Source organism: Ochotona curzoniae, unplaced genomic scaffold (assembly GCF_017591425.1).
Source record: "Ochotona curzoniae isolate NIBS_2020 unplaced genomic scaffold, NIBS_Ocur_1.0 contig_3622, whole genome shotgun sequence".
Lineage (NCBI taxonomy): Eukaryota > Metazoa > Chordata > Mammalia > Lagomorpha > Ochotonidae > Ochotona > Ochotona curzoniae.
In genome coordinates, this window is record NW_024465926.1 from 367,181 (window position 1) to 394,179 (window position 26,999).

General features: G+C 52.8%; 1 protein-coding gene across 1 annotated transcript in view; it reads left to right on the forward strand.

Moving 5' to 3' along the window:
• Positions 1-5,217: 5,217 nt before the first annotated feature.
• Positions 5,218-26,999, forward strand: part of ANKRD11 (ankyrin repeat domain 11) — a 53,014-nt gene continuing 31,232 nt past the window's right edge. The window contains exon 1 of the mRNA XM_040982219.1: positions 5,218-5,699. The gene's annotated coding sequence lies outside the window, so the exon portion shown is untranslated. The remainder of the gene's footprint in view (positions 5,700-26,999) is intronic.

The following is a 26,999-nucleotide window of genomic DNA, read 5'->3' on the forward strand; positions in this document are numbered from 1 at the left end:
GCATCCTGTTGCTGCTTTGTCAAGCACATTATCAGGGACCTGGATTGGAAGGGAGTAGAACAGCCAGGACTCAAAGCAGTGCGCACATAGGGAGCCACTGCCTCAGGTGGGAGATTAGATGGAAACGCCATGACATCCCTCAATCATGTCTGCTCCCCAGAGCAGGCAAGGTGGGGTTTTACTCGAGCACATGCTGTGGGATGGAATGGCTTTCTGTAGCAGCTTCAGAGGGAGCTGCTGCTGTGGGATGTGCCTCAGCAGGCGCTGTGGTGCTCTGCGGATGGAGTGAGCATGTCCTCAGTAGGGTCTGCACAGCTGAGTTACCTGGAGGAGTGGTTACAGAAAACGGGAGTGGGAGTGTGTAATGAAGGAAGTAGAATTGTGTTCTGATTGAGATTTAAAACGTGAAGTCATTTAGAATTTTTGGACAGGGCCGTGGGCCCCACTGTAGGCTCTGCCTCAGCAGCCATTGCGAGACAGTGCCTGTGCCTCGTCTGTGCTTTTCTATTTTCCTGTTCTTTTTAAAGATTTATTTTAGAGTCCAAATGACAGAAGAAAGGGTGGGAGAGAGATCTTGTATCCAGTGGTTGATGCCTTAAATGGCCTAACAGCCCGTCTGGACCTAGCTGAAGCCAAGAGCCTAGACCTCCTTGGGGGTCTCCGAGATGGGCGGGAGGAACCCATGCCCTCATCTGTTCGCTTCCTGGATACAACAGCAGGGAACTGGTTCACTTGCTTTCCAGTACAGTTGCTCAAGTTTCTTTGGCAGTTTAGAGCGCTGTTCCACAGTGCTGGTCCCTTAGCTGCTTGTAATGTCTTTTCCTCCCTGTTGGAGAGGCAGAAGGGCAGGTCACTCCCCCGGTGCTGATGGTGGCTCTGGGCTGAGCCCAGACAGGGCCGGTGCTGGGGCTTAGCACAGTTCCCACGCTTGTGCCGTCACCAGCTGCCCCTACTGGAGACTGGCATTGCTGCAGGGCTGGAACTTGGTCTCCACGCTTCAAGCAGCAGCTCAGCTAGTCTCTAAGCCTCTAGCCACACCTGTTTGCCTCTTGAGTGACCTGGGGAATTCCTACCAGATAGGTCACAGTTGTTCTTCCATTACTCTGAGAAGAGGAGCCGTGTTATATGTGTGTACTGCTGGTGATCAGGGAAGGGTGTGGCAAGCAGGCGATGCCCCTGTGTGCTCCTGCTGAAGACAATAGTTTTGATGGGTTTTCCAGTTCATTGGTTGCACTTTTTTAGTGATGATGTTTTTGGAATTGTTGTTTGTCCATCTTGTGATGTTTCCACCTTGCCTGGAAGCTCTGGACTCTTCACAGAGAGATGTGTGCAGGCTTGCAGGAGCTGTCAGGGTTCTGTGAGCATCTGGGGAGAGGGAGATGTTAGGGTGTCATTGTGAGGGCGCCTCCCACCCCAGCTGTGTGCTCTGTTCTGGCTTCTGACTTTAGCTTCTTGGGAGGGGACAGGGCAGCTCCATTGCTGGACTTGGAGGAGAAACAGAGAAGATCTCCCATTTGTGGATTAACTCTTCAAGTGGCTATAATGGCTGGAACTGAGTCAATCCAAAACCAGGAGCCAGGAGCCTCTTCTGGGTCCCGTGCGGGTGCAGGGCCCAAGGCTTTGGGCTGTCCTCAGCTGCTTTCCCAGGCCACAGGCAGGGAGCTGGATGGGAAGTGGAGCAACTGGGACATGAACTGGCACCCACATGGGATCCCACCGCTTGAAATGGGAGGATTTGCTAACTAACCCATTGTATCAGGCTTGAGAAAAAGTATTTTTGAAAAACATTAGTGTGTTTCTTGTTTGGGCAGAGTTGGGTATAAATACAAAGTGAGTCAGAGGTGGCAAACTCACTTCTCCTCCCGTGAAGCTAGAGTTGGAAGCCAAAAGTGGTGTGTATGATGGGAGGAGGAGAGAGTAAAGTTAGGACAGTATGGGTGAAAAGATGGTGAGTTGAAGCTGAATTAGAGTCCAGGGCAGTGCCCTCAGGCGGGGAAGATGGGCACTAGCTCATGGACTTGGCAGGGTTTGTCATTTGGCTTCTGGTTTTGAGAAAGGAAAATCAGCTGGATCCTGGCTTGGAGTATGGTGTGCCCTGCAGTTCCAGAATGGGGCACAAGTACAGGGGCTAGACCAGGCACTCTGAGCTCTGAGGGACACTGTCTCCAGACCCAAGTAGGGATGGAGCGAGGCAGAAGGTACTGCCCTAGACAGGCATTAAAAAAAAGAAACATGGATGGAGATAAACTAGAAACAATGTAAGGAAGCCTGGGCTGACTAATACAAGGCCCATTCAAGGCAGTGTCCCCTGCAGGAGGGCCAGGCGCAATGACGCAACAACTAAGTCCTCACCTTTCATGTGCTGGGATCCCATATGGGCACTAGTTCATGTGAGAGAGTGAGAGAGAGAGAGAGAGAGAGAGAGAGAGAGAGAGAGAGAGAGAGAGTGAGTGTGTGTGTGTGTGTGTGTGTGTGTGTATTTAAAAGAGTTACAGAGACAGGGAGATGATTTACTGGTCCACTTCCCCAAATGGCTATAACTGGGCCAGGCTGAAACCAGGTGTCTGGAATGCTGTGTAGATCCCACGTGGGTACAGGGACCCAAGCATTCAGGCCACCTTCCACTGTATTTCCAGCCTGTTAATAGGGAGCAAGGTTGGAGATAGGGCAGAGTTGTGAACTGACTCAGATGGGGTGCCAGCATTAGGCAATGGCTTAGCTTCTGTGCCACTGCACCAACCTCTACTCCAGGTCCTTTTGTGACAGGGAACAGTGAGGCAGAACGTGTGACCATGAGGGTGCCAGCTCTAGAGTTGACTGACGAATGCATCAGTCTCTCAGAGGTGAGGTGGAGATGCCACTGCTGTTAGGAGGGCCATGGGAAAGGACACGTGGAGTGCAGGAGCCGGAAGTGGTCAGTGCTGCTGATCAGGAGATGCGGCTGCTCGGCAGCGCCTCATGCCACGATGTGCCAGCCAGCAGAGCTGGGCTCTGGGAGGCATGGCCAGTGCAGACACACACAGGTCACATGCCATGGTGGTGAGCCACAAACCTGCAGTGGCTGTTACCTCTTGTACTGGCTTTCGTGGAATGGAGGAGGGATTGCCCCACGCCGGGCCTGGTGGGGGGGGGTGGTAGCTGCTGTGGAGCCCGACTGGTTGCTGGCCTCAGTGGGGAAGGTGCACGCAGAGCTGGTCAGCAGCATGATTTCCAAATGGGAATTGTAAGTGATTTCATGTGAGGGACAGATTCCTTTAATTTGTCAGGAGCCGAGTTGTCCTTGCGCCATCTCTTCCTCTCCAGATTCACAGTAGTGCAGAGCTGTTCCCCTGTGCAAGATAGCCCTGTAGTCTCAGGCACCATGCCTAGGGAGGCCAGGGCTGGGCAGTGTGTGCGGGAGGTGACTGCACAGAGCAGATAAGCAGCTGCTTCTCTCAGAAAGTTCTTGGACCATTAGAGGAATTGGTGAGATACGGTCAATTTGGAATCTTTTTAAAATATTTATTTTGTTTTTATTGGAAAGGCAGATTTAGAGAAGGACAGACAGAACTATCTTCTGTTTGCTGGTTCACTCCCCAAGTGGTCATATCAGAAGGAGCCGAGTCAATCTAAAGCCTCCTGTGTGTCTTCCATGTGGGTGCAGGTCTCAAGGCCTTTGGTCATTTTCTACTACTTTCCCAGGCCACAAGCAGGGAGCTGGAATGGAAATGGAACATATGGGACACAAACCAGCACCAACATGGGTACCTGGCATCTCAGGGAGAGGATTAGCCAATCGAGTTACTGTGTAGGCCCCGCTCACTCCTTTACATTAAAACACTTTTTGGGGGCCTTCCCACCAGAGGGAACCGGTGTTTTTTAATTCCATGATTTTTTTTTTGTTTGCTTCTGCTTTTTTACTGCATACACAGTAAATCTAGAGCATTCAGATGTGTTTCCTGTGCAGGAGAGAGGGTGTCCCTGCCTGTGGGCAAGTGGTGTGACCGATTTCACTGTCAGCAGTGCAATGTCACAGCTGCTGTTACATCCTGCTCTCTGAAAGCAAGTGAAACATGAAATTTAAAAAGTTTATTTAATGCAGAATAAATTCAGGCATAAGTTTCTTCAGAAAGTTTGTAAAAAAAAATGTACATTATGAAAAAAAAAACCCATACGTAGATTACAAAATAGTTTGCACTAAAATGAAGTGTTTTTTTTTTTTTCTAAGTAGAATTTATTATTTTGGAAGACAGATTTATAGAAAGAGGAGAGGGCTATCTTTTGTCTGCTGGATGCCTTCCCAGATGGCTGAACGCAGGTTCAGGGGCCCAAGGCCTTGGACCATTTTCTCTGCTTTACCAGGACATCAGTAGTGAGCTGTACCGGAAGTGGAGCAGCTGGAACATGAACCAGCACCAATATGGGATGCCAGCACTGCAGGTACAGGCTCGGTCGAGTTCTATGGCACCAGCCTCCTTAGGTATTACGAGTCATCCATAGGTGATGGCTGAATTGGCCAGTCCTCTCCTTGCAAGCATCAGAGTCTCATGTGGGACTGGTTTGTGTCCTGACTGTTCTACTTCCCATCCAGCTCCCTGCTTGTGCCCTGAGGAAGCAGTGGAGGAAGGCCCAATCCTTGGGACTCTGCACTGTTGTGGGAGAACTGGAAGAAGCTCCTGGCTTGGGGTCAGCTTGGCTCTTGCTGCTGCAGCTTTCCAGGAAGTAAACTAGCCGAGGGAAGATCTTTTTTTCTGTTTCTCCTTCTCTATGTAGGTCTGATCTGCCTTTCCAGTAAAAGTAAGTAAGTCTTTAAAACACAAAAAACCAAGTCATCTAGAGCTGATTGAATACAGCCAGGAGGATCTGCATACCACAGGGGGTTTGCTTCTGTGAGTGGTCAGCTGGAGCCTGGTGGAGCCCTGTGTGTGGACTTGTTTCTGCAGCCTGCTCTTGTGTGATTCTCAGGGCTTGGCCTGTGTGCATCCGCTCCTCACGCACACTGGACGTCCACGTGGTCATCACAGTTCTCGTGGCCTGTGTTGGAAAGAATGCTTGTGTTGTGTTTCTGAGCTGGATCACACAAAGTGTATCTGGCGAGGTTTGTGGTTCTTGGATTTTTGGGAATGATCCCTAAGTTTAGTATAAGTGAGGAGTGTGTGCCCAGGGCACTGTGGTGGTCTTTGTGGGGTTAGAGTATCCTGCCCGTAGTGCCAGCTCACAGAAACACAAGGCAGAGGAAGCATGGAGCCATTCTGATGGTGTTTTGGGACAGGGAGGCCACGGGGGTGGTAGTGGAGGGGCCTTGTCGGCCACAGGGACAGAGCAGCTTATTGATTTTAGTGTGGCCGAGATCCGTGTAGGATGTTAGAACATGCTGATATTTGTGCTGTGAGGCTTCTGTGAGGCTTAGCTGTGTGTTCTCAGCTTGGGGCAACAAGGCCAGCTCCTGGTAAATGAGGGCTCTTGTGGACAGACAGTGGTATTCCTGCTGCCACCTGCGCCTTGAGGAAGAGGGTGCCCAGAAGCCCACTGGCACAGGCGAGCCCCTTCAGACCCCAGTCCAGCTAGGCCTCCTGGAAACGGCTGGTGTGGTGACTGGCTGTCGGGGTGGGCAGGAAGAGGGGGCCCTGTCTGATTGCCCTCTCGTTTCAGACGCTGCACCGCCCTGCCGTGGATTGAACACAGTGTCCTCGTCACCTAGACTTTCAGCTATGGAATCGGTAAATCCTGCGTTCTCTTCAGCTTACGTGGTTTTCATTGGGCCGTCCACGTTTCCAGCTTGTTTTTCTTGTGCTTGGTAGAGTTGTAAGTAAATGTTCTGACTTTTTGTCAGAGCTGGGATAGTGAGCTTCATGGGGTCAGTCAGGTGAGGAATTCTGCCTTGCCTGCCAAGGAGGTTTGTGGGGACAGTGAGTGTGAGGACCAGCTGTGGGAGGGACCTGCTGGCTTCAGGCTGGGCTCCTGGCAGCTCGAGGCCAGAGTGTGGCCGGCCGTGGAGCTGGCCAAGCGCCCACACTCCTGGGGAGGCCTGCAGTCCAGAAGTGCACCTTCTCCTGGTGACAGAATTAGATGGAGCAGGGAGGTCTGAGCGTGCCTGACGGTGTGGGATCAGGCCATGTCTTTGCCTCCTAGGGCTTCTGCTCCGTGCTTCTGTGACCGGGCTTGTCACAGAGAAGGGAGTGCTGGGCCAGAACAGCTCGCACTCGGCCTGTGTGGAAGTATTGGCCTGGCCTTCGCCTGCAGTGAGAACGAAGAAAATGCTGTCCATGTCAGGGGGAGGTTAGATCATCAGTGCACTTGTGGCAGCGTCAAGATGCTCTCCGGGTGGGAGGGAATGTGGTCGCTGGGCTCTGGTAGAGGCGGTGCTGTCCAGGTCTACGTGTCACAGCAGTTGGCACAGGCGTGCTTTAGTTTGTCACCTCGTTTGCTGCAGAGTCCAGCTGTCTGGTTTGGATGCTCCTTTGCATGAGACCTCCCGAGCGCGGTGCTGGGGGGCGCCATCCTCCTCCGACATCTCTCCTGTAGGGTTAGAGCAGTGCTGGGAGTCTTGTCTGTCATTTGTTAACTGCTGCCATTCGATCGTTCACAAGTGTGGGTAGCTGAAGGCCCAAGGCCTGCAACTCTGCAACCCCCTCCATCGTGTGGTCCAGCAGCGTCCTGGGCAGTGGGCGTGCCTGGCCAGCTCTCTCAGCCTCAGCTTCCTGTCTGTGAAATGACAGTGGTCGTACCCAGTGTGAGGTTTTCAACAGACTGAATCACTGGAAGTTAACTAAATGAGAAGATCTTTCACAGTGCTGTGACCTACTGCTATAGCCAGAAAGTTCTCTGAGCACTGATGACGTGGATGTGTGTGCATGGGGGTGTCTGTACATGCTGGCCTGAGCCTGCTCTCCATGCTGAGTGTTAGGAATAGGGGACTAGGCTTGGAGTTAGTGTTTTGTACTTTCAGTTGGACAATTGAATTTAAAGTAGAACTGATCATTTTTGAACTTGCAAGGTTCATAGCACAATAGTATGTGCTGCACGTCAGTGCCCCTGGTTCCCAGGCTGGGCATTTTGAAGGGCCATGCTATGCCCAGCACTCACAGTGTCTGTTCCTGTTCTTGCTTGAGCTGCAGGGTGGAGCTTGATTCTGCCTCGCCCCCCGCAGGGCTAGGACTGGTAGTTCCTTGCTGGCCCCTGTCTTCTAGGGTCACCAGGAGGCATCAGGGCCACTCGGTTTCCTGCCTGCGTGCGTATCTGTGCCTGTGAGGGAAGTGCAGTTTGCAACCAGAATTTTCCACCCTCTTAAGATCTGTTTATTTGAAAAGGCAAGGTTAGAGATCTGGTCGCAGGCAGTAGCTTTCCCCTCTTGCCACAATGCGTATCTTGTCTGCCCTGTTTTGATATGAAGCTTTTATTCGATTTAAATATAGATAGCAAAACATTCTTTACTTACTTCATTGCTAAAGGAGTATTCCTAGCTAATTATGTCAAATTAAGGCACTGAGTTGGTCACTGTGCCCAGTTTGAGGATTCTGATGGATCAGCTGTGTCTCAGTCACTTGACTGGTTGGATGATGTCTCCCATCACCGCCCACACTCTCCTTGCTGTGTGCTGGCAGAGCCTGCAGGCCCAGGCGGGGCTGGGCCTCTCAGGTCTGCGACCACTGCCTGGCTGACAGGGTGAGTACGCTTGTTGGAGCTTGTGCTCCCGATGTTGCTGTTGTTCTCGTGGGTTGTTCATCTTTTTCACTTTTGAAGATGTATTCATTTGTTTGAAAGGCAGAGTGACGGAGTGGGAGGGGAGGAGTCTAAGAGGTGCTAGACTTTGGAACCTAGTTTCCTCTTTTGACGAGTGCCACGGTGAGTTCTGGCTCAGGTCTAAACCAGTAGCCAGGAACTCCCTTTGGTCCTCCCGCCTGTGTGGCAGGGCCCAAGAACCATTAACAGGAAGCAGGTCAAAGCAGTGTAATTAGTGAGACTGGAGCTGGACTCCCACTATCCCGCTTAACTCCGGGTTCACAGGCTGACCTAGCTGCAGCAGGCACTGGGTCCTTCTTCCATGTTATGTTGGAGGGTCCTGGCACAGAGCTGGATGTTCATTGAGCTCAGTCAAACCTGAGGCAAGGGCCTTTGCTGGTCACTGCTCATCCTCACTGCTGGGGGCCGTGGGAATTTGTCACTTCTGGTCAGCACCTGTCTCCTTAGACTCGTGAGGTGACCTGGAGAACACCAGACAGCTTGGTCCTTGATGAGAATTTGTGGAACTGGATCAGTTACTTTGCTACAAAAAAAGCTGAAATCCATGCATAATTGAAAGGCAAGAGGTGCACCAAGAGAGGAAAAAGGAAAGAGATCTTGTATGTGCTGGCTCACTTCCCCAAAGGCCCAGACGAGGGCTGAGCCGGGCAGAAAGCAGGGTCTCTCACGTGGTGGTGGAGACCCAGGGCTCGCACCATCTTCGGCTACTTTCCCAGGTGAATTGACAGGGAGCTGGGTGGAAAGTGGAGCAGGAGATCCAGTTGATGCCCCCAGCAGTGCCTGTGTGGCAGAGGTCTCTCCCTCCCTCCTCCTCCCTCTGCCCTTCTTCCTCTCCCTGTCCTCCCTCTCCTAGCTCTTGGTTCTGGAGGCCTGCTCCAGGCGCTGCAGGCCTTCACTCCAGGGATGAACCAGTGAGTGGAAGAGCTGAGTAATGCTGCCCCAGATCTGCCACATGGGGGATGGAGCCTGGTGAGCCAGTTTCAGGAGCCTCCCAGCTCTACATCAGCAGGAAGCGGGAGTGAGAAGAGAACCAGACATGCAGCCTCACTGCCCTGATACAGGATCTCTCTTTTTCCTCAAGATTTATTTATTTATTTAACTTATTAGAAAGTCAGATATATGGAGAGGAGGTGAGACAGAGGAAGTTCTTTAGTCTGCTGGTTCACTCCCCAAGCACAGTGGCCAGAGCTGCGCCGATCCAAAGCCAAGAGCCAGGAGCTCTTCCAGGTCTCCCACGTGGGTGCAGGGTCCCAAGGCTCAGGCCGTCCTCCTCTGCTTTCCCAGGTCACAGGCAGGGAGCTGGATGGGAAGCAGAGCTGCCAGGATTAGAACTGGAGCCCAGGATATCTTCTTGTTTTAAAAAAAAAAAAAAGTGCACATTATTTTATTTTTTATTTGAAAGAGTTGCAAAGAGAGAGAAAGAGATCTTTCATGTACCAGTTTACTCCTCAGAGGGCTGCATTGCCCAGAGCTGAGCTAATCCATGGCCAGGGGCCTGGAGCTACCTCTGGGGCCCAAGGGCTTGGGTAATCACCCACTGCTCTCCCAGGTCCACCAGCAGGGAGCTGGGAATCACAGCCACACCTCTAAGGGATGCTTAGCCTGTCATGCCATGGCACTGGTCGTGATATGGGATATCTCAAATGAACATTTTAACTGCCAGGTTAAAGCCTGCTTCACATGTAACTTTAGTTTTTCCATAAATTGCTTGAAGTCTCTCTGTTACTGAGTTCTTATAACATGAGCAGTGTGGAGTGAGGACAACTCATTTTACAAAAGTGTTTGCTTCAAGATGTTGCACGTGCAGCTTAGATTTTCATGGAGGGAGAGGGGAGCCTGAGGAATGAGCCTGGGTTTGCTGTAGTCTGGTGTGTGATTTGAGTTCAGGGTGCTTCCTGTGTAGTCAGGAGCTTTTCTTTCTTTCTTTTTTTTTTTTTTTAAGATTTATTTATTTTTATTGCAAAGTCAGATATACAGAGAGACAGAGGAAGATCTTCCGTCCTATAATTCACTCCCCAAGCAGCCACAACGGCCAGTGCTGAGCTGAGTTGATCTGAAGCCAGGAGCCAGGAGTTCTTCCAGGTCTCCCTCATGCTGTTGCAGGGTCCCAAGGCTTTGGGCCGTGCTCGACTGCTTTCCCAGGCCACAAGCAGGGAGCTGGATGGGAAGTGGGGCAGCTGGGGTTAGAACTAGCGCCCATATGGACTCCTGGCGTGTTCAAGGCGATGATTTTAGCTGCTAGGCCATAGCACCGGGCCCTTGAAGGTCTATTCTTAGGGCACCTTGGTGCTTGGCGCCTGGTCTGTGGGTCCCTGCTGCTTGTCTCCGACCTCAGGACTTTGGTACTATTTCTGTCTTCCTAGCTGTTGTGGCTGAATCACTTCTCCTCCCAGTTCAGGTTCGTGGGAGGCATAAACTCGGCTAGATACTTTCCCTTATTTTTCTCCCTAATAACCCAAGAAAATGGGTACATTACTTTGCGTTTATCTCACCACGTGGGTTTAGGTCAGTTTTCTGGACTTCAGTGCCAGCCAGCAGCACCAAGTGTGAGGCTGCAGCTTCTTGTCTCCCATCTGAAGGAAGTGGGGCGGTGGCAGGGTGGACTGCAGGGAGGTTGGTAGGCGATGGGTCAGTAGAGAATTGCTTGCTGGGGCTGCTGGCAAGACCTGACACTGTCTGTGATCTGCAGGGAACCCTAGGTAAGGTCCAGTCCCGTCTCCTCGGCAGTGTGGCCAGTGCCAGGTGAGCTTGCCTCATTCAGTAGGGCATGTGTCCTACTCCTCCCATATGTAGCCTTGCCCGCTGGCAGCGTAGTCTGCTTTAAGCACACATCGTTTTCCTGGCGTCCCTGGATGTGGTAGACAGGGACTGCTGCTCTGGGCGTAGCTGGAATGTCTTCCCCAGAATGCACTGGCACGGGAGCCCTTGAGTCAGTGCTGGTACACCTCCCACCATCTTGACATGGAACGTGGACGAGGCCTTTGGGTGTCCCCCTAGATGAGGCAGCTCAGTGTCCAGGGGAGTTGCTTTCTTAATGATTGGCATGCTGTTGTCCAGCCCTGCGCTTGGTGAAGGTAGTTCAGTGTTGTTGAGCTGTGTGGAGTTCCGTCTCGCTCTAGCTGTACTGGTGCTAGTGGTGAGGTCCACTTGTCCAGTCTGCTGTGTGTGATGCTGCTTGGTTTCCAGGACTGCCTTCCCATTCCTCCCACAGCATGCAGGTCTCCGATGGAGCGCCTGTCCGCACCCCAGGGCTTTGCCCTTTCCTTGGGCCCATCCCTGAACCCGGCAGCCCCACTTCCCACCCAGCTCCCTGCCTGTGGCCCGGGAAAGCAATGGAGGATGGCCCAAAGCCTTGGGACCCTGCACCCGCGTGGGAGACCCGGAAGAGGCTCCTGGCTTCGGACCGGCATAGCATCAGCCGTTGCGCTCACTTGGGGAGTGAATCATCGGACGGAAGATTTTCCTCTCTGTCTCTCCTCCTCTCTGTATATCCGCCTTTCCAATAAAAAAAATAATAAAAATAAATCTTTGAAAAAAAGAAAACAAAAGAATTTATATATTTTATTTTAGAAGACCCATATGCTGGGCCAGGCATCTGGGTCTCTCGCTTGGGTGGCAGGCCATGATACCTCCTGGTATATCCATTGGCAGGAATCTGGTCAGTGGTAGAGAGGCTGGGGCTTAGAGCTGGCCCAGCAGATGCAGACTTTGGGCTCTGAAATGGGGAAAGCCACCTCATCTGTGACTTTTAGGCTTGCACAGTCTGGAGAGATTATGTGACTTGTGCGGCCAAGGACACTGTCCAGGGCAGTGTCAAGCATATGTGAGCTTGTACTTGAGAGGCTGTTGCTGCAGACTGACCCTCCCACAGGATCCTGCATGTGGGCATGTGTATCGGGAGCTGTGTTTCTTGGAACCCTGAGACCCCGCAAGCAGTGCTGTGAGCATTGCAAGCCTGGCTGCCGTCTGCTGGAGTGTGGTCTTCGAGGTAGGAGAATCACTGTGGACAGACTCAGCTTTTCCAAGGCTGACCCTCCCGGAGTGGGTGCTGGATGGCTCCACCCGCTTGCTCCTCTTCCCCGGCTGGCCACCGCAGGTCTGCATCAACAGTGTTGGCTCACTCAGTTCCTCCAGGGCTCGTTGGAACAGGTGGATCTGGGCCTCACAGGGCCTAGAGATGAGCCGGAGGTGTAGGTTGGCCCAGGCACCCTTGGCAGAGTGTCTTGGGCCATTTGTTGTCTCTCTGGGAAAAGCAGGTACTCTTGTGGTATACTTGTTGTGGTGTTAGTGTGGTCCTTGCCTTGCCAAGCTCAGGCCCTTGCACTGGGAGGACTCTGTTGAAGAAAACCCCAAATGTCTGCCTCGGGGCTGTGTGTGATGACATAGTGAGCTGTGCCTTGGTGTTTTTTCCCTGAGGTGAGCCCGGCCCCTCTGCTCTGTCCCTAGGAAGGTATTGGCTGGCACGTGCTTTGTGACATGTTTGTGAGGAAGTTTTCTGTTGCAGACCAGTCTGTCATTTTCATTCTGGATTTAGATCACTCACAACATGTCAGCATCTTCAGCCTTTTCAAAATTCCACCACATTCTCTAGGCACAATTTTATTTCTTAAAGATTTTTAAAATATATTTGATAGGCAGAATTATGGACTGGTGCCGGAGAGAAAGTTAGAGAGGCTTTCCATCTGCTGACTCACTCCCCAAACAACCACAGTGTTGTGTTTGGGCCAGGTCAAAGCCAGGAGCCAGAGGCTCCATAAAGATCTCGCACACGGGAGCAGGGACCAGACACATGGGCCATCCTTGACTACCTCCTCAGGCATTGACCAGGGAGCTGGATGGGAAGAGGAGTGGCTCGGACTTGTGCTGCAGGCATGTTTTAACCAGTTATACAGCAAAGCGCCTTCTCCCATCTTAATTTTATGAATGCATGCGGTGGCCGTAGCTCGTTGTCATTTCTGCTGAGCAAATGCTGTACACTGGGTGGAACCCCATTGTGGTGTCTGAGGCAGGCCAGCTTCTCTTTTTCTCCAGGCTTCTGCCAGTTAGGAGACATCTGTTGTGTGAACGTTCTGGGTGCTTTTGTAGGACATGGAAAGGGTGGTGCTGGGCGCCCATCTACAGAAGAGTTCTCTGAACTGTTCACAGTGATGCCTCCTCACTCTTGAAGTCACGCCTCAGCCCCAGGCTGCTAGGCCCCTTGTCCCTTCCCCGGTGCCACGCCCTGCTCGAGTCCATCTTGCGAAAGCAGTCCAAGCCTATGTGAGTCCAGGAGTCCAGAGGCAGGAAGCTGTTGCTCCCAGAGCTGGTTCTGTCCTGTTGGTAACCTCAGATGGACTCCGGGGTCTGCAGGGATCCTGGACATGGGGAGGGGTCGTGACAGCCTTGTCCCCACATCCTGGTTCCCAGAGCCTCTCTGCTCAGACACATGGTAGATCCCAGAAAACCAGTAATGTGAAGGTAGTGTGTCCCCGTTCCACTAGAAGTGGGAACAGTAACCTGTTGTACGTGGCCGCCAGTAGAGCCTTCCTGTGTAAGGAGGAGCATTGTGTAATGGTTTTACAGATCCCATTAGCTGTGGCTTCACAGACAGCGGCCGGGCTCTCGGAGCTGTTTCTGCATCCGATCTTGTAGGTTGACTGGTTGAAGCATGTGAGGGAGATAAATAGTTGGAACATGGAAAGGTTTTTTTTCCCCCCCGCTATAATCTCACAGATTTAATTTGATTTGTCACCAAAACCTGACTGATTGTCCTTGTCAGGGGATGCAGGGCACCTGGGCGCCACCTCTGACCCTGTGTCCTGAGCAGGTGTGGCACCTTGGGCTCTCAGCCAGCTGTGCAGAAGGCCGTGCCCACTCCTGCGAATGACTGGGGCTGTCAGAGCTGTGTGTTTGAGCTGGGGAGTTCCCTCACATTTTCATCTTTGCCTGACAGGTCACATTTTGGGGTTGGTCAGTTGTTTTCCTTGATGTGGTGTGGTGTTCTCCCAGTGCCCGTGCCTGTCTGCAAGGGGCAGGCGTGTGTGAGTGCTTCCCCACCCCTCTCGGTCAGCACAGCTGAAGTGGTGTCGCTGCAGCCTGCAGGGTGCTCCCTGACACAGCATTGGGGTCTCTTCCTGGGTCTGCACTGCGAATATAATCTTGCTGTGGGGGAATCCAAGGGTGGGGAACATCTAGTCTGGAAGCTGTCGGGTCTGTCCATGCTGAGGCAGCTGCAAGTCTGACTTGACGTTAGTAAGTCTGAGTTGGTGATTTTGGCTTGTCTGTGAGTAAACTGGCCAGAGACAGAACAGAGTCCCCACCCCTGAAGAGGAGTCACGGCGGCCCGGATGCTGCAGCATGACTTCAGACATTGCTTTGTGTCTTTGCAAATGGTCTGTCCCTTTCCCCTCTGCTATTCCTCACAGATTGGCAGTTCCCGGGGCTTTCGGCGTGGTGGCTGCCAGGTGGTGAGTCCCCACCTAGGATTCTGAAGATTGGATCTCTGTGTTGGTGTGAGCCTTCTGTTGGCTGCATGCTCAGGTGTTTGCTGGGTTCACGCCCATGTTGGTGCAGGAGGCTGCTCCTCTGTGGATCTTGTGGTGATGTCCAGAGGTCAGCACAGAATGGTTGCTGCTCAGGCCTTCCCACGTGGACTCTGCCCAGGGTTGTGGCGTTGGAAGAGGTCCAGCCATGCCCAGCAGCTGTCAGCCGGTGCCAGGGCTCATCCAGTGTGCGTGGCCTCCATACATTCTTCCTTTTACAAAGCTGCCTCCAAATTAGCTGTGAGTCTCGGTTTGGGGAGTGTCTTAGAAGAGTATAGTGCTGTGGCCTAGTCATGGCTCAGTTTAATCTTGTCCTGATTGCTTGCTGTAGTAATTTGCTTTTGTTTCTGCACAGGTTTGTTTTTTTTTTAAGATTTATTTTTATTATTTTTTCATTGGAAAGGCGGATATACAGAGAGGAGAGACAGAGAGGAAGATCTTCCGTCCGATGATTCACTCCCCAAGTGAGCGCAACGGGCCGATACTATGCCGATCCGAAGCCAGGAGCCTCTTCCGGGTCTCCCACGTGGGTGCAGGGTCCCAAAGCTTTGGGCCGTCCTCCACTGCTTTCCTGGGCCACAGGCAGGGAGCTGGATGGGAAGCGGGGCAGCCGGGATTAGAACCGGCGCCCATATGGGATCCTGGGCGTGCAAGGCAAGGACCTTTAACCACTTGCGCCACTGCGCCGGGCCCTGCACAGTTATTTTTAAAAATTCATTCTTTTACTTACTGTTAAACAGAGAGATAGAGTTCCATCTGCTAACACCCTCCATCCCGACCTCTCATACTGGCAACAGCCAGGACTGGGCAGGCTGCCTTTCTGGGCCGGAGCCTGCAGCTGGACCTCCTGTGTGGACGGCAGAGATCAGAGACGTGGGCTGTGAGCAGGAGCACAGGCCTGACCGTGGGGTGTGGGTATTCCAGCTGCTGTCTTCCTCGAGGGGGGAATTCTGTGCCCCACTCTGGTCTCTGCTGGAACCCCAAACTCTGCTCAGCCTTGTAGACCTTTTGCTGTGTAAATGACTATGTTTGGTTTTTGTAAGTTTGATCTGTTTGAAAGGCAGAGTGGAGAGAGACGAAACATTGATCCTTTGCTCACAGGTCCCCCTCCGGATGCCCACAACAGCTAGGGGTCACGCAGGGCTGAAGGCAGAACCTTCACCAGCCTTCCAATGTCAGGGAGGCTGCATCAAGCTGAGCAGATAGCCTAAGTGACGGCTGGAATTCTCCCTCTGTCACCACAGTATCTATTACACAATTGTATTTAAAAAACAAAAACATTTATTTGCTTGAGTGGCAGAGTTAGAGGAGAGAGACATTTTTCCACCCAGATGGCTGTAATGGCTGGGATTGGATGAAATTGAAGCCAGGAGCCTGGAATTCCGTGCCAGTCTCACGTGGGAGGCGTGGGCCCTAGCACCTATGCCATTCTGGACTGCTTTTTCAGGCTCGTTGATGGGGAACTGGACCTGAAGTGGAGTGCCTGGACACGAACCAGGCACCTATGCACGGTGCCGTTAACAGAGCCCCTTGACCTCTATCTTTGAAATTGTGTCCTTTTGTTTGTGTGTGAAATGCCCCCTTTTCCCTGCCTCTGTCAGAGTTTTTGTAGCTTGAAGATTTCCGAGATGGTGTGCAGCCATTTGTTCACCCCGGGACTGTGGTGTGTGCCTGTGTGGTGGGCAGCAACAGACTGCAGGTGCCTGCTGCCCTGGGTGGCTGCCTGTTTAGCTGTGCCCACAGAGTGCCCTGGGAGCATGGCCTACCCTTGCGCTGTGGCTTGTGAGGTAGAGAGAGGCGTTCCTGGAGTTGGCACTGCTGGGTCCAAGTCATCAAAATTGACTTCCCAGCTGGGACTGCGTGCACTTGGAAAGCACTGTCCTTATTTGTAATCTTCATGATTAATCTCTCTGTTCTGTGAACTTCTGTGTGTTTTTTGGGGGTATTCATACTTTTGGATATACCTGCTTACATAAATCAGAATGATAATTCTCAGTGATGTGTTTCCTTCTGTCTTGAAAACACTTAGCACTTAAGTGCGCAGGATACCCCATACGGCTCGCCTGCATTTCTGCAGTGAAGGGAAAAGGCCTCTCTCAGGCCTCTGCGCACCCTGGGACTCTCAGAGCCCCAAGCAGCTTTGCCACCGCACTTCCAGAAGCAGAGCCTTGTGTTAGGGTGCTAGGACTGCAACCTTGGTGGTCCCTGCAGCTACCTGTGAGTCCAGGGCAGTGGGGCTGGCATCCTGCCTTTGAGGTATTTACCACACAACAGGAGAGGCCTGCCGTGACCCCTGGAGGGGCAGTCGAGTAATGTTGATGAGGGAGCCTGGAGAAGCGTGGCTGAGGTCTACAACCACTTGCCCTGTGGAGCTTTGGCTCAGGTGTAGGATGGCCCGTGCTTTCGCCCTGAATGGGGATTTGGGTGCAGGGCAGTCCAAGCGATGCTGGACTAGGCATGAATGAAGGTGGGCAGCTGGACTCAGACACACAGGGATCTGCCGGAAGGACCCTGGCAGGTGGGTGCTGAAGGTGCCTGTGCTTGGGAGTTTGCACTTGTGTCGCTTTTCACAAAGGCGTCTCTGGGTGGCCAGAGCCTGTTTGCTCACCTGCGTTGCTGACTGTTCCTCCTGCTCTGCCTCAGATGGTGGCTTTGTGCAAGAGCGTTGTTTTCTGTGTGTCTACATGTTGGATATGGTGGGTTTCATTTAGTTTGCCTAAGGTGGGTTTTTGCTTATTCCCCATTTAATAGATTTGAGGAACACTCAGACACAGATTTCTCAATAAAGTGAGTGTAGGGCATACACACCTCACTGTGCCAGGTGTGGGGGGCACCTGTGCACCTACATACCTCTTACTTAGATGTGCCCACTTGAAGTATAGCTGTTTTCTGCTCTGGGGACTCTTGTGCCTGGATGTGCCACACATCTTGCTGGAAGCACCCTCCTCCCGTTTTTGTGTGGCTGATGGAGCGGGGTGAGCTGACGGGGTTCATGCTGTGCTGCCCCTCATGGAGCACCTCCTTGGCTGGGTCAGCCCTGCTAGGCAGCAGGTAATTGGTATTGTTCTTGTGGAATGCATGTTTTGCTTACTAATTTACCTGTTTTTTTTTCCCATATTATGTTTTTCTTTGAGTTTCATGTTTATACAACAAGTAGAAGTCACCCATGTGTCTGCGCACCTTGCCCTGCCTCCCTACTGGCCAGCACCCTAACTGTGCAGACCAAAGCGTCAGCCCACTGTGTTCCGGCCTGTTCCCCCCCCCGCCCGTGTCCTTCTGCTTGGTCAGGATGCTGCCGGGGACCCCGGTGCCCTTGGTCCATCTCCCACGTCCTGGTCTCTGGCATTTTCTGCACGTCATCTCTGTTTCCCCATCAGCCTGGGAGGACGCTGCTTGACTTGTTCCTCTGGTCCTGGGTGGCTCTGAAGGGCAAGGCAGTAATGGACTGACCCGCCTGACTCTCCCCATTTTCACTCAGGGCCAAACTCTTCCCTTCTGTTTTATAAAGATTGACAGTGAGAAAGGGACCCGCTGGGCAGAGCCATGGGGGAGCATCTCCTGTCTGAACCCCGACCTGACCTGGCCAGTCCCACAGTCCTGCTCTACCCATTCAAGCCCTTCTGTGCTGTGCTAAGTTAGCACTGGCAGGGGGTTGCTGCGTGAAGTCCTTGAGCAACTCTGAATTAGCTTTTCCACTTTTTTGGGTACATCTTCATATTGTAAAAAATGTTTTTTTAAAAAAGAACATATGGAGTGTGTGTTCCTCTGGACACCTGCACCCCATGTCAAGAACTTTTCATTTTACTTGATAATCAGATGAACACAGAGAACTGTCCCCACATGCACACAGGAGCGCAGTCCAGGTCTTTTGCACGCAGGAGCATACTCAAGGTGTGGGTCACCGTCATTGGATGCTGTCCCACGGTGCACGTTATGAGGGAGCTCGTTTGGAGTGGAGCCAAGGCTTCAACCAGTCCCAAGTAATGTGTGTGTGTGTGTGTGTGTGTGTAAAATTAACTTTTTTATTTTGAAATGCAGATTTTACAGAGAGAGAGAGGGAAGGAAGACAGTGAGACAGGTCTTCCATGCGCTGGTTCACTCACTAAATGATCACAGTGTATGGAGCTGAGCTGATCTGGAGCCAGCTTCTTCCAGGTCTCCCACATGGGTGCAGGGACCCCATGACTTGAGCCGTCGGCCGCTGCTTTCCAAGCTGTCAGCAGGGAGCTGGATGGACAGTGGAATAGCTGGGCTGTGAATTTGTGCCCATATGGTATGCCAGTGCTTGCAAGTGAAGGATTAGTCTATTATGCGATAGTGCTGGCAGCAGATGCCTGCCCCCAGGGAGCCATGCTTCTGTGTAGTTACCATGTGCCCAGGAAGCCTTGCAATATGAGCATTCTTCCTTTTGACCCGTGTTGATGTAGGCAGACTGTCGGTCGAAGCCTGCTGTGTAGTTACCATGTGCCCAGGGAGCCGTGCTCACGTAAGCGGACTGTCGGTCGAAGGTTTGAAGTCAGGAGAACCTGGCAGCGCCTTGCTGCTTTCCCATGAAATTGCAGAAAATGGAGTTGTTCATCTTCTTGAGACTGTGTTCCTTAACTATGTAAAGTCAGTGAGAGTTGAGTTATTTTTCCCTTTTAATAATATGAACTGAAACGTGTGTTTTTGAAAGTGCATTATTTATTTGAGTGACAGAGATGGAGCATTCCCATTTGTAGGTTCGCTCCCCACCTGGCGGCTCATCTACGGCCGTGTTCTGGGACTCCTGTATGGACGGCAGGGAGTCCGTCCTGGGAGCCCTTGAGTCTGCCCAGGAAAGTGGGGCTCCCTGAAGAGCTAAGGCTTTGTAGTCTGGTCCTCTGTGGTCTGTTGTGAAGGTTTGGGGTCCGCTTGTGGGGTGACAGCAGATAACAAGATAGCGGCCTTGGTGAGCAAGAGGTCCTTTGCTGTGAGTTCCCAGGTGGCCCATTCCTCACAGCTTACCTGTGTGACCACTTCCCATGCTGGACACCCACTGGGTGCCCACTGGTACCCTATGTGGGGAGAGGTCCAGGAGGTCGTTGTATGGGTGTAGTCGGAGCCATCTGTGGGAATCCTCTCTGGAAAGTGACCACACTGGTCACTGGGACTTTTACGTGGTTGATGGTTTGGACCTGAGCTGAGCTTGCATCCCTGAGGTCCTTGAAACACGCTTGGAGGCGTTAGGGCATGGTGGCAGCAGCGACAGCTTCGTGCTGTGCCCAGTGTGTCTTCTGTCCATTGGTCGTGCACGGCCAGGTCTTTCTTCTTTCTAGAGGCCCAGCATCTTGATGGCCTCTTAGAGGAGGTATAGTTTCAACCCAAGGACTTTGGGGGACCTTCACACTGCAGCCATCTTACTGTCTGAATAGCCCAGAAGCCCTGTTCTTCATGCAGACTCTGCCCTGGTCAGCTGAGGTTCCCCCAGGGGCTCTGTCTGGGCCTTTGCCCCACTGGTCATTCGCTGCCTTTGCTTTTCCTACAGGGATTAGATGCAGGCTGTCATTTAGTGACCAAGACCATAAAGCCGCCTTGACTGCTTGAAGCCGGTGACCCTTTGTAGTGGCCGGCACGGCGTGGCTGGGTGGCTGGGTGGCCTGCCTCTGGTCTCACTCTGGCCTGTCCTGGGTTTCACACTGTGCTGTATGCTTGGCTCTAGAGCTCAGGTTCCTTCTTAGCAGAACGCAGTGTACGTGGGTGTTGAACTCCGCATTTTAGCTGTTTGGGTTCCCAGGCGACTGACTCACATCACCCCAGAGCAAGTAGCTGCGTGCTTGCAAGGGGAATTGAGGTGCCCGGCCCAGCCTTCCTGCTGAGGCATGCTGCAAGACCTGAATAGGCGCTGAGTCTGGGGTGAACCTTCCAGAACACGGGTAGAGATGCTGCAGCTGGGATTTTGTGGACCTTTCTGGAGGCATCCACTTGGGGAGTGCTGAGGCTGACAGACAAAAAGCAAGGAATGTCTGTGGGGACAGGAGGGCAGTCTGTGTCCTGTGGGATCCCAGACCCACTGGGTGTGGAGTCCACTCTGCTGGTGGTGGCTTATGGGCCGCTCGGCCTGCTCTGGCCCGCTGCGGCCACGCTGGTGCTGCCGTGGTCGAGGGCAGCTGGATGGCTCCTTTTTGCCAAAGTGTCCATGCAGCTGAGGCTGAGTGAGATGGCAGCCATTGGCAGGAGTGCGTGCAGCAGCCTGCTGTGTGCAGGGTAGAGGTGTCAGGCGGAAGGCTTTGTCCCCTGAGAAGTCACGTCTGGATTTTGAATTTTCCTGGAATCTTCATGGCATTTTGGTGGGTTTCTTATGTTGCATGTTTGTTTGCTTTTTATTTTTCCAGTCATCAAATGACCCAGTTTGTTCTTACGGTTTCTCTTTGTTGAAGTCCCAGATGACTGCTCCCTTGGCTGTGGGTTCTGACCATGCATTTCTGAGCGCTTGCACCTTTAGCATTTGTTGGGAAGGCACTTGCTGGCCTGCGCTGTGGCTCTGCCTCCTTCCCCACATCCACTGGCCCAGTGGGGCAGTTCAAGTTCTCCATTGTGCTGTCTCTGTCCTGTCCCTTGAGGAAGTGCCTGTGGGTTCAGCCTGTGTGTTCGCTGTTCTCAGGAGGGACGGGCCCTGGAAGCGGGGATGGGTGCGGGCTGTGGGCGTGGCCAGTGCTGTCTTGCAGGTGGATGTGCAGGTGGATGTCACAGAGTCCTGGGGCCCTGGGTGGAGCTGTGCACCTGGTGTCACAGGGCCTGCCTAGAGTCCTGCCTCTGGCATCAGACGCGGTTTCCGCGGATGCAGTCCCTGGGCTGCAGCAGTACTTGTGCGTGTATGTGGGCCTTAGCACTCCGTTCTGGGCTCCTTGTTGCAGCCTGGCAATGAACCAGGAGACAGAAAACATCTGTGTGACTCTGCTGTTCAGATCACAAAAATGAACTCAAAAAAAAAAAAAAACAAAAACAAAAAAAAACCAACTCCCAAATATGGAAATTGTCGCTCTTCTGCCTCAACCTTGTCATTCACGTGTGTGAAAGTCTTTGTCAAACCACAGAAAAGCCAGAGTGCCTCTTGTCATAGCCGGCGGAGTGTGAGGCCTCTGCAGACCCTGGGAGGGCGCGCTTGGAGCCTGGTACTTGTGTTGCCATACTGAGCTGCCAGATGAACTCGCAGCAGGCCCAGATGTGGGAGTGAGATGTGCTGGAGTGTTCAGGGAGGCTCTCCGCGATGTGACGCGTGGCTTCCTGCTGCCCACCTGGAGACCTCAGTGATGCACCCTGGCTGAGGTGGGCATCTGGGACGTGAACCAGAGGACATGCCTCGCTGTGTCTTAAAAAATGTGTTTAAGTTTTTTTTTTTTTTGAAAGGTAGCAGGGGCCCAGTGCAGTAGCCTAGTAGCTGAATCCTCACCTTGGATGTGCTGGGATCCCATATGGGAACTGGTTCTAATCCTGGCAAACCCTACTTCCCATCCACTTCCCTGCTTGTAGTCTGGGAAAGCAGCCGAGGACGGCCCAAAGGCTTGGGACCCTGCACCCGCATGGGAGATTCAGAAGAGGCTCATGGCTCCTGGCTTCGGATCAGCGCAGATCTGGCCACTGCAGTCACTTGGGGAGTGAATCATCGGACAAAAGATATTCCTCTCTCGGGCCCGGCGCGGTGGTGCAAGTGGTTAAGTCCTTACCTTGCACGCCCGGGATCCCATATGGGCGCCGGTTCTAATCCCGGCAGCCCCGCTTCCCTTCCAGCTCCCTACCTGTGGCCTGGGAAAGCAGTCGAGGACGGCCCAAAGCTTTGGGACCCAGCACCCGCGTGGGAGACCTGAAAGAGGCTCCTGGCTTCGGATCGGCATAGTATCGGCCGTTGCGGCTCACTTGGGGAGTGAATCATCAGACGGAAGATCTTCCTCTCTGTCTCTCCTCTCTGTATATCCGCCTTTCCAATAAAAAAAAATAATAAAAATAAATCTTTTAAAAAAAAAAGATATTCCTCTCTCTCTTCTTTTCTGTATATCTGACTTTGCAACAAAAATAAATAAGTCTTAAAAAGAAAAAAAGGCAGAGCAGTTGTGACTTGAGCAGTGCTTATACGCAATGCCAGCATTACAGGCAGGGGCTTAACCCATTGTGCTGCAATGTGAAAGAAAAAAAGGACAGATACTACGGTTAGGCCAGTTAAACCATTGCCAGTGGTGTTGGTGTCCCATGTTGAATGCTGATTCAAGGTACAGCTGTGTCCCTCCAGCCCCACTTCCTGTTGGCTTACCTGGAGGCATTGGATGGTGACCCTGGAACTCGTGTGAGACCTGGATGCCTTTCTAGGCTCCTGGCTTTGCGCTTAGTTGGGGTTCTGAGGACACTTAGACGCCTCTGGGGGTGTCCTAGGACAGTAACCCGAGTAGCCGAGATCTCAGTCTCCAGGACCAGGGAGCGAACTGAAGTTTGACCACAGGAAGCGCTGTGGCTGTAGGGCAAAATGCAGTGTCCGGGAGGCTGGTTCTGTGACGATCTCTGCGTCTTGAGGTATGCCAGGATGGCACTGAGCACATGTCCGAGGACCCATGCACACCCCAGTGCCTGGCGGGACTCTCCTTGGGTCGCTAAGCCAACACAGGGAGAGCGAGATCCAGCCGGTGACTGACAAAGGAGGCCAGCTTGCTGTGAACCAGAGGAAACGGGAGCTTGCGGCTAAGCTGGCGTCTGAAGTTCAAATTCCCTGGAGCTCCTTCACTTTAGTCAGAATGCTGTAATACTCAGGGGCTCGCAGCCATGACCCACAGGAATGTGGGGGAAGGGCACAGCCCCCCATGCTTACCTAATGTGCATGGGGCTACAAGGTGGCACCCAGCCAGTGTAACTGCTTCCAAGTTGAACTGTTAGCTACATCCGCTGAGAAAGCTCCCCACGGCTGTGCAAGAGGGAACTCAGTGCCTGGAGGTGGTGAGGACGAGGAGGCATGACTCCCTGCCTTGTACAGGGCAGTCAAGATGCGAGGCTCATCCACGGGGACCCTAGAAGAGAAGGTGGCACTGCCACCCCTGCGCTTCCCCATCCCTCAGACCCTTCTCGGCCTGGCCAGAGCCCTGCTGTGGATATGCCAGGCATGGGCTGGCAGTCCTGCACTCACAGGTGCCTGCTCTTCCTCATGGGAGGACAGCAGGGGCAGTGGGAGCTTGGTGACTGGTGGGAGGAGGGGGCTGCGCAGCAGTGACCTGTCAGCTCATGGCTGCCCTGCTGTGGCCCGGCCGAGGGCTTGTGTGTTCCTGTGAGAGGCTTGCCCCTGGACTCCTGACACCAGGACATTGTGACCTGCTAGTGTCGGCCTGGGTCCCCAAAGTGTCTTGGGAGCTAGACTTACTGCTGTTTTTTTTTTTTTTAAACATTTTAAAAATTTATGTTTATTGGAAAGTGATTCGCATAGAGAAGGAGAGACAGAAAGATCCTGCTGGTTCATCCGCAATGGCTGGAGCTGAGCCAATCCAAAGCCAGGAGCCAGGTGCTTACTCCAAGTCTCCCCCCATGGGTGCAGGGTCCCAAGGCTCTGGACCATCCTCGACTACTTTCCAAGGCCACAAACAGCGAGTCAGAAGGGAAGTAGAGCAGCCGTGACATGAGCTAGCGCCCATATGGGATCCCAGCGCATGCAAGGTGGGCCACTAGGCAACCGCTCTGGGCCTGATTTTGTGCCTCCTGCAGGAGCCCCTGCAGACTGCTGTCTCTGACTCTAACACAGGTCTTCCAGGGTGACCGCCTGGGTGAGGGAGTGGACGCCCGTTTGTTGCGGGATGACTTTTGTGAAGCTGAGGCACTGCCAGGCGGCAGGACTTGCCCTGACTCCCATCCTCAGCACGTTGCTCTTCCTCCTCTCCTGGGACAAACATCAGGCATGAGAGCTCACACATACTTTGAAAACAAGTTTCAGAAAGTCGTGGGACTTGGCACTACCACATCTCTGCGTGGCACACACAGCCATGCTGAGGGCCCAGCAGGTCCTTCTCTGGTCTGAGAGGTTCGCAACCACTGGGGATGCTCAGAAGTACTTATTCTGCACCCTGAAGGTGACTGGCACTTTAACAGTCTCACTTACCCGAAGCAGAATGAGACAAACCAGTTGATTCACTCCCAAAATGTCCAAAAGAGCTGGGATTGTATTTGGACCAAAGCTGGGAGCTAGAAGCCTAAGGTGGGTTGCAGAAACCCAGTCCCTTTAGCCCTGCCTGCTGCCTCCCAGGAAACCAGAGTCGGGAGGCATCAACAGGAGTCGTTGGTGGGTTTCAATCTGCAACCCTGTGACACTTGCACACAGGCACACAGTTACAAGAGGGAGACCCCAGGGGTGAGTGAAGCAGGACAGTGTTTGTGACAGAAGATGTGAGGCTGCCATCCTTGTACGCTGTCACTCCCTGCTCTGTGGTGGCCGGTGGAGCCATAGCAGGATTTAGCTCCTGAGCACTCACATCACACCTGCATTCCTTTCGTTCTGGAAGCATTCTAATATGTGTGACGTGTCATTTTTAAAATTTACTTTATTGCAAACCCAGACATACAGAGAGGAGAAAAGACAGAGAGGAAGATCTTCTGTCTGATGATTCACTCCCCAAGTGGCCCCAGTGGCCATTTTTTGTCTTTCTTAGAGGCCCCTGATCCTGCTTGGTCTTACCAACACTTCCGTGTTGATTGAGCTGTGTGTGGGAGGCTGTTTATGGCTGTCGGTCATTAAAGGGGTGTCACTGGGCCGCAGGCAGCTGGTCGCTGGGCTGCTGGTGCACTCCTCCTGTGTTTGGGCCCTCTGCCCCAGGCCAGTGAGTGCTTGCAGGACTCCAGCAGAGGCCGAGGCCCTGGGGCTGTGAAGCTGCTCAGGTGTCCCATATCTGCGAAGTCCCTGAGTTCCAGTGTGATGGCAGGCAGTGACCCTAGGCTGCCAGGTAGAGAGCAACATTCATACTCCCCTTTATTTAGGCCCCAGGCTCCTCCGTGGTTCTGTTGCTTCCCTTGCAGTGGGTACAGCCCTGCTCTGCCTCAGCGTACAGCTCATGAAAAGATGTCTGGGAAAAAATCTTCACTGTTGTTTATTGAGGCTACAGAGCTTGTATTTTTATGAACCCTGTTTTGATGTTGGTGCTGTGACCTGGCAGGTCTGTTTGGCGTTGATCCTTGGTCCAGTGGCTGTCCTGGCTGGGAGAGGTTACTCTCAGAAGTTGTGTCACAGGTCCCCAGCACAGTGAAGTGGAACCTTTCCACTGAGAGATTTTTTTTTTGGCAGAGGGCATGGTAAAAATAATTTCAGAACACCCTGTTTTGAGTGTCACTGTCCTTCTTGCCTCCTGGGGAGTCTCTTGCTGTGTGAATTGGAAGAGTGAGTGTGACAGACTTTTGTGCTAGGAGGTCCTCAGGTGCCTGTCGCTGTCCACTGACCTGTGAGCGGCTGGGTGGGATCTTGCTGGGAGGTCTGTACTGGAGACGTCAGTGAGAGGGAGAGGAACCCTCACGTTCTGGAATGAGCTAGGTGCTTCAGCAGGAACAGTGAGCCTGTGCTGTATATATAGTGTACTACTCGAAGGGAGAAAAGGCCTCCCAGCCACCCATGTGATGGGTCTAGAAGCGGAGAAATGACATGATTGGTGGGCACTGAGGGGCTGGGGCTGGCAACTGTCCCTGTGGCAGCATGCCTGTGGGCAGAGCTCTGTTGTTATTTGTGAATACAGGACGTGCAGCCGGTTCTGCTCATGAGACTGAAGACCGTGGAGTCTTACCCACTATCCATCAGCGCTCAGTCCGCACAGTGTGGACCAGGTGCCAGAAAGGGCATAGGCTGTGCTTTGTGAAGGGACTTCACAGCTCCGTGTGTTGCCTTCCAACTGGGCCTGGTGGTTTAATCTTTAGTCTTCACCAGTGAACTGTGTGTGAAAAAACTTTCCTTATATACTGTGTGTTATTAGCCCTTCCAAACTACTCTGTGTGTGTGTCTGTCCTTCCCTCAGTGCTGTGTGTGTGTGTGTCTGGCCCTTGTCTCATGTATCCTGTGTGTCTAGACCCTTTGGTTGCACACAGTATGTCAGGACTGTCTGTGTTCTTGGATAGGTGTTTATTATTTGTGGGTCACATATTGTATCTAACACCTGACTCTGTGATTCTGTATGGAGAAAGGAAGAAAGTTGTCTTATTACTTGTGGTGTAATGGTGTTTCAGAGTAAATAGATGAGGGGCAGTGCTGTGGCCCAAAAGGTTACTGCTTTACTCTGTGGCACCGCTTCTCATCCCCGCTGCTCCACTTCAGATCCAATTCCCTGCCTAATCCTGGGAGTGCAGCAGAGGGCAGCTCAAGTCCCTGGGCCCCTGCACCCTGCATGGAAGACCCGGAAGAAGCTCCCGGCTTTGGTCATAGCAATCATTTGGGTAGCAAAGCACTGGATTGAAGACCTGTCATTCTCTGTAAATCTGCCTTTCAGATACAAATAAATCTTTGAAAACAAGTAGAAGCGTGTTGTGAGAGTCCCGACTTCTCTCGAGGGCGTGTGGACCTTGTCATCACGATACCATGCACAGCACTGTGCAGGCCCTGATGCTCAGTGGGTTTTCTGGTGGGCCGAGGCCTGGCCTTAGAGATTCTTCCCTAACTGGAGTGGCCTGGGCTTCAGTCAGATTATGGCAGCCCAAAAAGGGGCTGCAAGAGAAGAGGCTGCCCTGGTCATGAGTGACCGCCACTTCGCTTGCACCTGGGCCTTCCCTATGTGGCCCTCTGCCTTGCGGCAGGAA